General features: G+C 48.0%; 1 protein-coding gene across 2 annotated transcripts in view; it reads right to left on the minus strand.

Annotated features, from left to right (window-relative positions):
- ACACB (acetyl-CoA carboxylase beta) overlaps positions 1-6,433 on the minus strand; it is a 115,794-nt gene extending 109,361 nt beyond the window's left edge. The window contains exon 1 of one of the 2 annotated variants that reach the window (XM_061385113.1): positions 5,465-6,423. The gene's annotated coding sequence lies outside the window, so the exon portion shown is untranslated. Of the gene's footprint in view, positions 1-5,464 lie in introns of both variants that reach the window. The other variant, XM_061385118.1, reaches the window with a different exon arrangement.
- Positions 6,434-10,046: the final 3,613 nt, after the last annotated feature.

Raw genomic sequence — 10,046 nt, forward strand, 5'->3', positions numbered from 1 at the left:
GCTTGGTGTAAATGAAGGATGGCCCCTGCCTTGGGGGTCAGGGATCCAATGCATTGTTTTCCCTATGAGGTAGAGCTGTTATATGATGGGGACTTCTTCCTCCCGTCACCCCTGGCTCTGTTGGCTGAGCGCCTGCACTCAGGCTGGTCCCCGGGTGGGACCACTGCAGCACCCAGCCTGGAAGGCAGTGGTGTAACTCGGGGCGGGGGGGCACCTCCTTCCCATCTGAGCCATACACCACCCTGGGGACTGCGGTTCACTTTCAAGGCTGCCCCCATGCTTCCTGCCAGCTTTGGAAATGCAGTTGCCAACTTTAGAGCTGAATCGATTGAGCAGCAGCGGTCTCAAGGGCCACTTCCTGCTAAAGTGTAGTGACACAGAAATGCCAAGGGGCGGGGACGGGGTCTGACGGTTGGCTCTGCCCTTGGGACCCAGCCCTCTCACTCTGGAATCCCGGTTTACAATCTCATGAAGTGTAAGCAAGTCGGCCTCACTGATGAGGGATCAGGTTTAGTGCCAGAAATTAACCTAGGTGTTTTTTTTTCTTTTTGAGTTTGAAATAATGACACCTATGAGCAACACAGTGTATTGGTTGAAGTATTGGATCTGGAGATGCTAGATTCAAGATTTCTGCTCTTTATTTCCTGCATGATCTTGAGCAGGTTTCCTCACCTCTCTGAGCTTTGGTTTTCTTGAGGATTAGACGGGGATGGTAAGAATGCCTTCCTCCGAGAGTTTTGGTAAGGTTTCAGTTCACTAATATACAAACAATGCAAATCATGAAAGCATGTTTCTTTTATGCATTTCCCATTGGTTGCATTTTCCAGGATGCTTCAAGCCTTGTGCTAAGTACTCTGCCTAAGACCAACTTTAAGCCACAGTTTTCTCTCATGGGGACCAGTGTACCAGCCTCCTGACCCATCTACCTGCCCCCAGTCATGTCTCTCCAGTCCATTACGAACAGAGCAACCACGGGAATCATGTCATAGAGTCACGGAACTTCCCTGATGTCCAGATTATGATTTCTAAGTATATTTCCCACTAAAAGGAACCAGGACCCCTTGGAGAAATGACTGACTCCAGGGCTGGGGCAGACTTATAAACACAGGAGGTACACCCTGAACAGCCTTCCCTGTCAAAAAAAAGATACTTAGGGCCAGAAAATAAGATGACAATTGCAGTGGATTGAAATACATCAAATATATTGACATTTTTAAAAATCATGAGGTCATACTGTTATGACAACAAATACAAACCCTGCCCCTCACTGACACCTGGAAGGTTGCCGTGGCATCACTTATTACTTTGGAGACTGAATTACCAAAGAAAGGGATGTGATTGAGCATCTATCCTGCCTTTGCTGTAGGAAAAGACCCTGTGTGCTTCAAGGTTACCAAGCGGTGGGTGAAAGTTCTAAGTCATAGAACAGGGATGGCTCATAAACACGGAATGACTGATGGCAGTAGGAAACCATGATTCACAACCATAACGAAATAATAATGTCCTAGGCTCCAACCATCGGTGACTTGTAAAGCCATCTGGGGAAAGGTTGAAGAGGAATTTCACAACGGAGATCAGGTTATCCGCAGACTCTATGATGAGTTGGCATCGCTGCTAGTGGGATAATCAGACGTTCTGTTCTTCTCGACAGGACATGAGGAGTATACAGCAACAACTCTGCATTTGGACCTGAGTTCATTCAAGACCCTAGACTTAATACTTTATTAAGAAGGACAGAGAAGCTTGCTACATGATGCCTTGAGGGTGCTTATTCAGCTTAATCAGCCAAGTCCAGCATGGGGAAAATTCTACAGGACACATGATTCCATTTCTCCAATAAGCAACTGTCATTTAATAAAGGAGGGCAGTGATTACTTTAGGTGAAAAGAGACTTACTACGACCTTTCGTGGGTCCTGATTTGAAAAAAACAACCTCAAAGACAAAATCTTTGAGTTGACCAGAGGACACTGAGCGTGAGCTGGATACTGGATAAAGGAAACAGCATTAACTGCTCTGGAGGTAGATAATCATGGCAATGACTTTATATTTTTATTTATTTAACTGGCTGCGCCAGGTCTTAGCTGCAACTTGCAAACTCTTACTGGCAGCGTGTGGGATCTGGTTCCCTGACCAGGGACTGAACCTGGGCCCCTGCACTGGGAGGGTGGAGTCTTAGCCACTGGACCACCAGGAAATCCTGGCAATGGCTTTTGTAAAAAGTCCTCATCTCTTTTAGAGCAATGTACTGAAGTATTTATCTGGCTCTGAGATTTGCTTGAAAATACTCCAGAGAAACAGAACTTGAGTTAATGACAGTAACTTGAGTTACTCAGTAACTCGAGTTACTGAAGTATTCAAGGGAAAAGGTATTGAAGACTATAATTTCTAAGAAATGTGTACAGGACTTCCCTGGCGGTCCAATGGTTAAGACTCCATATTCATAATGCAGGGACTCAGGTTCAATCCCTGGTCAGGAAATTAAGATCGTGGCCAAAAAAAAAGAAATGTGTAAAAAGTGTAGATAGAGAAACAGACATGTGATGAAGCAAATATAATAAACCGTTACTGGCAGAATCTAAGTGGTGGGTGTATGAGTGCTCACTGTAACTTTCTTTCAGTGTTGTTGTATGTCTGAAAATGTTCATAATAAAATGTTGGAGGAAAATACAGGAGGGAAAGGTGTATGTGTGAGTAGGAGAAACTAGAAGAGCAGAAGGTCAACTGCCATTGAAGGCAGCTGGTGAATGTATAGGGCTTGCTGTGCTATTATTTACTCTACCTCTGAGTGCGTTTCCCAAAAAAGTTCATTTGTTGTACTAAAAAGTTTAAAAATACATAAAGCAAGACATAAGGCACCCAGCCTACTGATTAGAACCTGAGTAGTTAATGGGCTTCCCAGGTGGCATTAGCAGTAAAGAACCCACCTGCCAATGCAGGAGACTTAAAAAGAGACTCAGGTTCAATCCCTGAGTCAGGAAGATCCCCTGGAGGAGGAAATGGCAACCCACTCCAGTATTCTTGCCTGGAGAATCCCACAGACAGAGAAGCTTGATGGGCTACAGTCCACGGGGCCACAAAAAACTGGACATGACAGAAGCAACTAGAACACACACACAGTCACTGAGTCACGTCCAAGTCTTGTGACCCCCTGGACTATAGCCCGCCAGGCTCCTCTGGCCATGGGATTTCCCAGCAAGAATAATGGACTGGCCATCATCAAAAAATCCACAAACAACAAGTGCTGGAGAGGGTGTGGAGAAAAAGGAACCTTCTTGTACTGCTGGTGGGAATGTAAATTGATACAGCCACTATGAAGACAGTATGGAGATTCCTTAAAAAACTAGGAATAAAACCCCCATATGACACAGCAGTACCACTCCTAGGCATATACCCTGAGGAACCAAAATTGAGAAAGATATATGTACCCCAGTGTTCACTGCAACACTATTTACAATAGCTAAGACATGGAAGCAACCTAGATGTCAATCGACAGATGAATGGATAAAGAAGATGTTGTACATATATACAATGGAATACTACTCAGCCATAAAAAAGAACACATTCAAGTGAGTTCTAATGAGGTGGATGAACTTAGAGCCTATTATACAGAGTGAAGTAAGTCAGAAAGAGAAAAACAAACAGAAACAAGTATATTAACATATATATACAGGGAATCTAGAAAGATGGTATTGATGAATCTACTTATAGGGCAGCAATGAGATGCAGACATGGAGGACAGGCTTTCAGACAAGGGCAGGGGAGAGGAAGGAGAGGGTGAGATGCATGGAGAGAGGGGCGTGGAAGCATAGACACTACCATATGGAGAATAGATAGCCAATGAAAACTTGCTGTATGACTCAGGGGACTCAAACCAGGACTTTGTAGGAACCCAGAGGGGTGGGGAAGGGTGGGGAGGCAGGAGGAAGGTTCACGGGAGGAGACATATGTACACCTATGGCTAACTCATGCTAATGTATGGCAGAAATCAAACCAATATTGTGAAGTGTTCATCAATCAATTAAAAATAAACAAGTATAATTAAAAAAAAAAAAAAAGAATACTGGAGTGGGATGCCATTTCCTTCTCCAGGGGATCTTCCCAAACCCCCCAAGGATCAAACCTGGGTCTCCTGCATTGGCTGATGGATTCTTTACCACTGAGCTACCTGGGAAATTAAAGTGTTTATTTCCCCGTAAAGATCAAGTATCTGGTATAAAGTCATACTCTAATTTCTATCTCAGATCTGAAGGTAACAAGAGGCTGAGGGAGTTTACATGACACCCAAGCAGGGGCACATAAAACTCTTTTGCATGAACACAAAACGCCTTCCCAGAGCTCTTCAAATAAAGTCACGCTCTGGGGATGCTTGCAACTCCGATCACCTGACTTAGGATGGGCTGGGTCTTTCCATATAAAACCTGGAGAGGTCAGTCAGTAAAGAAATCCCATCTTGGAAAAGATGCCCCAAGACACTGTTAGAAGCAAAAATTATTTAGAAAACAATGTCTATACCTTCCAGTTTTTAAATTGAAAAAGACCTGCTTCCTGGGAACTCCCCCTCAGTTGTGCCTGTGTGTGTCAAAATAACAGTAATGACTGACGTGAGACGGGATCAAGAACACAGTGCATTTTCAAAACAAAAAGTCTGAAGGACATAAGGTCTGGGAAGTTTTACACTAAACTGCATCGTAAAGGGGCTTCCCAGGTGGCGCTAGTGGTAAAGAACCGGCCTGCCTATGCAGGAGACCTAAGAAACTCAAGTTCGATCCCTGGTCGGGAAGATCCCCTGGAAGTGGGCATGGCGACCCACTCCAGTGTTCTTGCCTGGAGAATCCCATGGACAGAGGAGCCTGACGGTGTACGGTCCATAGGGTCACAAGGAGCCAGACACTGAAGCGACTGAGCACACACACACGTGCACTGGTAAAGGTGGGGCTCCCTGGAAGGAGGAGAGAGAGACCGAAGGATGGTTCAGGGAGGAGCCCTATTTTACTACATGCTTGATTCAAGACTTCCTTAGTACTACGCTTTTTAAAAAATGAAAGAAAATCATGTCTTTCTGGCCACAGAGGACACCAGAAATGTTTGACTCTTAACAGTCTGCATTTAAAAAAAAAAAAAAAGAGCGAGTTTGAGAAATCAGACATCTATAGGAAACAGAATTCTTTTCCTGATAACAGAAGCTTTGGGAGTCAAAAATCTCCCCCCTTGCCTTTTAGGTAGGCCTAAACTCTTCTGGTTTGGGGAACTGATAAAAGTTTGCACAGGGATCCCCAGCAACATACCCATTTATAGAAGCAAAGAAAGGTCCTTCACCTACACTACATTTCCAGCCCTTTACATCAGCTTCTCACAGCCAGCCATGCTTCTGTCCAGAGGCTGCCCTCGCTATGTGTTAAATTCCTGTTCACCTGGACACTGGCTGTGTGGTCAGTGACCCCAGGGAGAGGAAAGCTCACTTACCACTTATCTCTGCCTCTTTCCTTTCCCCATGTCCTTTCAACTGGGCATCCAGGCTGAATTTTCCAGGTTCACTTTTTGCCGAGGACCTGAATGTCAGCTAGCCAGCTGCTCACTGAGGGGACTATAAATGTCACTTTCAGATGAACTAGCTCCTGCTGTTTAAAAATATCCCTGGGGCACTCCACTTCCAAGGCTGTGAAGAGTGGCATAAGCCAGGCGAAGTGCAAAAAGTTCTGTCACCTCCTTTTAATCCCATTCCTCGCTTTATTTCAAAATCCCTAGATCTCTGAACCACGGGTCATTTAAAGTCCAAGCTGCCATCAGCAATACAGTCATTTTGGCCCTCCTGACACGTGTGGAAAATTAACCCTGAGCAGGTCGTGGGGTGTCCGTGAAATGTCTTCTGGAACAAGCCCACAGTGAAGGCCCAAGATGATCACTTTCAAAAGATCTCCTGGCTTCTCTCCCCGCAATCTCTTGCGTCTCAAGAAAGATTTTGTAAAATCTCTTGAGTCTCAAGGGTCTCAAGGGTCTCAAGGAAGATGCCACCTGATGAAATGTCTCCTATTTTTCAGGACTCAGGGGGAAAAAAAACAGAACCAAACAGCTCTGTTCCCATGCAGGGTCAGATGGCTGTCTCGGGGACTGACGGAGAAGACATAAATCGGCTCTGTGCCACGGTTACAGAGTGTTCCGCAGCTGGGGTGTGTGTGTGGAGGGAGGGGGGCTAGAGGCTTGTAGGACAAAGGTCATGTCCAGATTCGAGCCAGAGCTGGGGCGGGGGGAGCCAAGGCCGCACAAAAGGGCATTCCACTGTGCTCCGAGAAGGGATAAGGGCACCGCAGTTCAGTGGCCTGGCAAGTGGAAAAACCCGTAAGGGCGCTGAACTAACGCACACATGATTTCAGCGGTGGGTATGCCAGGTACAGCTTCACCCTGCCAGAGCGACTTCATTTCTGGGCACGTTTTTCAAGAAGGAAGAGTTAGCAAATAGTGAATCTCATGGGATTTTCTCCAGTGGACTTACAAAGAGGAAGCGTATTTCTTGCCTGCTGCCCGGGTTCTCCTGAAGCCTGGATATCATCAGCGGGAGCCTGGAGTTGGGGAATGAAAAAAATGCAGGTCAAGGACTCAGTCAATGGTGGGGCTTAGGTTGTTTGTCCAGCCTACTTCACTCCAGAAGAGCTCACACAAGCCTTTGCAAGAGCCATCTCTAAACACAGACGTGTCCTCCGATGTCTCCAGGGGGAGCCATTCGTAACTCAGGGAAATTTTTTTAACACTCCATTGAAAATCTCTCCCTAATGACTCCAAAAAATTATGATCTGGGCAGAGGGTCAATAGTGGCAGGACTACTGGGCTTTGAAATCAGATTGATCTGACTCTGAATCCTTGCTCTGTCACCTGTGGCTTTGGGCAAACGGCCAAGCCTGTTTTTTCATCTAAAGACTTCACCGCATGGTTGAGAAGAATAAATGAAACACTACAAACTTCCTTAGTAGTCCAATGCTTGTGAGTCCACCTTGCAACGCAGGGAAAGAGGGTGCGATCCCTGGTCAGGGAACTGAATCCCACATGCCGCAGGGCAACTGAGCCCTCGCATTCTGGAGCCCAAGGGACACAACTAGAGAATTCCATGTGCTGCAAAGCAAGATTCCTCACGATGCAACGGAGATCCCGTGTGGTGCAACGAAGACCTGAAGGATCCTCCAGCCTACCCTCTTATCGTACAGATGGGGAAACCGTGGCTTGAACTGGGGTTGGTGGGTCACATGATCTGTAAGCAGAGGAGGAGTAACAGAAATCCTCAAGTGGCCAAGACCTGCCACCTCCAGCCCCCCCACCCTGCATGGTGTAACCCCTCACTCCGGGGGTCCCAGGTGATACCGACGCAGCTCTGAACTCCAGCTGCCCAAGGGGGAGGAGATGGAGCCAAAGCACAGAGAGTTCCTGCAGGTACAGCGAGTCGCCTCGCAAGGGCATTTGCCCTGCTCAACCTTGAAGACTCTGGCTCCTCTACCCTGAATTCTTCCTACCTCCCAGCCACCCTGACACCCCTCGGGACGTCACTGCCTTCCTGGCGTGGCCTCAGCGCCCCCTGGTGGCCACCCAAGGCCCAAGCTGCAGAGTCGGCCCATCGCCAAGCCCAGCTCACATGTGGCTTTTTGCCCAACTGAATTCCAGAGCAGGGTCCCACCCTGGATGCTGCAGCCCAAACCCTTCTCCCGGGGAGCAGATGATTCCACCCACTGAGGCCCATACCATTTTTGTCCCCAGGGTGCCCCAGTTCTAAGAGTTCCATTTACCAAAATCCCCCTATGGCACAGAGTATCTGATTGTTCATGTATGGATGTGAGAATTGGACTGTGAAGAAGGCTGAGCGCTGAAGAATTGATGCTTTTGAACTGTGGTGTTGGAGAAGACTCTTGAGAGTCCCTTGGACTGCAAGGAGATCCAACCAGTCCATCCTGAAGGAGATCAGCCCTGGGATTTCCTTGGAAGGAATGATACTAAAACTGAAACTCCAGTACTTTGGCCACCTCATGCGAAGTTGACTCATTGGAAAAGACTCATGCTGGGAGGGATTGGGGGCAAGAGGAGAAGGGGATGACAGAGGATGAGATGGCTGGATGGCATCACTGACTCGATGGACGTCCCAGTGAACTCCGGGAGTTGGTGATGGACAGGGAGGCCTGGTGTGCTGCGATTCATGGGGTCGCAAAGAGTCAGACACAACTGAGCGATTGATCTGATCTGATCTGATCTGATCGTTACATAGGATTGATTCCGAGTTTCCCTGTTTGGCCCATGGGTCAGCAGGGAGTTGTAGCTTTTTGTCATCAGTGCCAGCCTGGGAAGGGTCTATTCTCCTCCACTGATAGCTACAGGGCAGGTGAGAAAGCTGGATTTGGAGCAGGCCTGCCGGGAGGATGCTGATGCTGACGACCTTTGAAGGCCCTGAGTTCTAAGGACCCACCTGCTCCTTCTCTGACTCAGTCAAGGTTCAGGTGGAAACAGCCAGCCAGAGGGTAAGGGACCTGTCACAGGTATTTGAGCTTAGGTGACTGCTGTCTGCTGTTTAGTTCCCCAGTCGTGTCCAGCTCTTTATGACCCTCCCCCGTGCCGCCCCCATGGTAACCCACCAGGCTCCTCTGCCCATGTAATTTTCCAGGCAAGAATATTGGCATGGGTCGCCATTTGCTACTCCAGGGGATCTTTTTGAACCAGGGATTGAATCTCCATCTCCTGCACTGGTAGGTGAGTTCTTTACCACTGTGCCACCTGGAAAGTGCTAGGTGACTTGTAGGGGTTACTTAATGTAAGTTGTCTCTGGAGGGCTATATCCTTGAGTCTGATGCTGGAGCTTGAAGCCCCGGGCCAGGCTGTCAGGACAGAGGGATCTGAGGCAGCCGGGAGCAAGAAGGTGCTGGAATCCACAGGCACAAGCCCATGCGGAACTAAGTAATCTTAGTTCCTGAGATGGTGTACCAAGAAGGGCACATAGCTTCTGTGGTATTGCCAAAAATGTATAAATTTATAAATCACGGCAAAGACTGAGAACATGTCACAGACCAGCTTTGAACGAGACATCATAGTGAAGTGTAATGTGGCATCCTGGATCCTGATATAGAAAAGACATTACTGGGAAAATGAGAAATTTGAATAAAGCTCGTATTTAGTAGGGAGCATTGTACGAAGCTTTTTAATATAACTGCACTTTAAAGTCTTTTTGGCTGCACTGGGTCCTCGATGCTGTGTGGGCTCTTCCCTAGGTGTGGCAAGCAGGGGCCACTCGATGCTTGGGCTTCTCTGTTGCAGGGCATAGGCTCTAGGGTTCCTGGGATCAGCAGTTGCGGCTCCTAGGCTTAGTTGCTACTCAGCACGTGGAACCTTCTGGGACCAGGGATCAAACCCGCGCTTCCTCCACGGGCAAGCAGACTCTTTACCACTGAACCACCAGGGAAGCCCCTGTGCCGTTTTGATTCCTGGTTTTGATCCTTGTACTGTGGCTCAGTAAGATACAAACATGAGAGGGAGCCGGGTGAAAGGTAAATGACAACAGAGTTTAAAATAGTTTTACAGGTTTAAAAGGAAGTTCAGTGGGAAATCTGCTTCCCTCCTGTCCTTCAACTACCCAGGCTGCTTCCCCACAGGGATCAATGTTAGCAGTTTCTGATGTCTCCTTCTAGAGTAACCTGTCGCCCCAACTGTCTCCAGCCCATCTGCCGCATTTGCCATCTTGACCTCTGACTCGCACATGCTTCAAATGCCTGGTGACCCATGGCTGCTTTCTCAACATCAAGAGCGGGAAAAATATTTTTTCCAGCCCGAAGAGGTTCCCTGAGGGTCCCAGCAGATCCCACCCCCATCTAACCCCCGCCCACGCTCCACAGCACCCAGGGTGCTACTCGGGGTTGGAAGGGGGCCCAGGGCTGCCAGGCAGTGGAGCGGGGGCAGGGGTGGGAGGAAGGAGGAAGCACAGGCAAGTGTGGCCCTTCCTGCCCACAATGGTTGTCATGGTGACCCCGGGTCAAGAGTAGCCCAAGGGCATCCACCCAGGCCCAGAAGAACTCGGCACAAG

This window comes from Bos javanicus, chromosome 17, assembly GCF_032452875.1.
Source record: "Bos javanicus breed banteng chromosome 17, ARS-OSU_banteng_1.0, whole genome shotgun sequence".
In the NCBI taxonomy this organism is placed as follows: domain Eukaryota; kingdom Metazoa; phylum Chordata; class Mammalia; order Artiodactyla; family Bovidae; genus Bos; species Bos javanicus.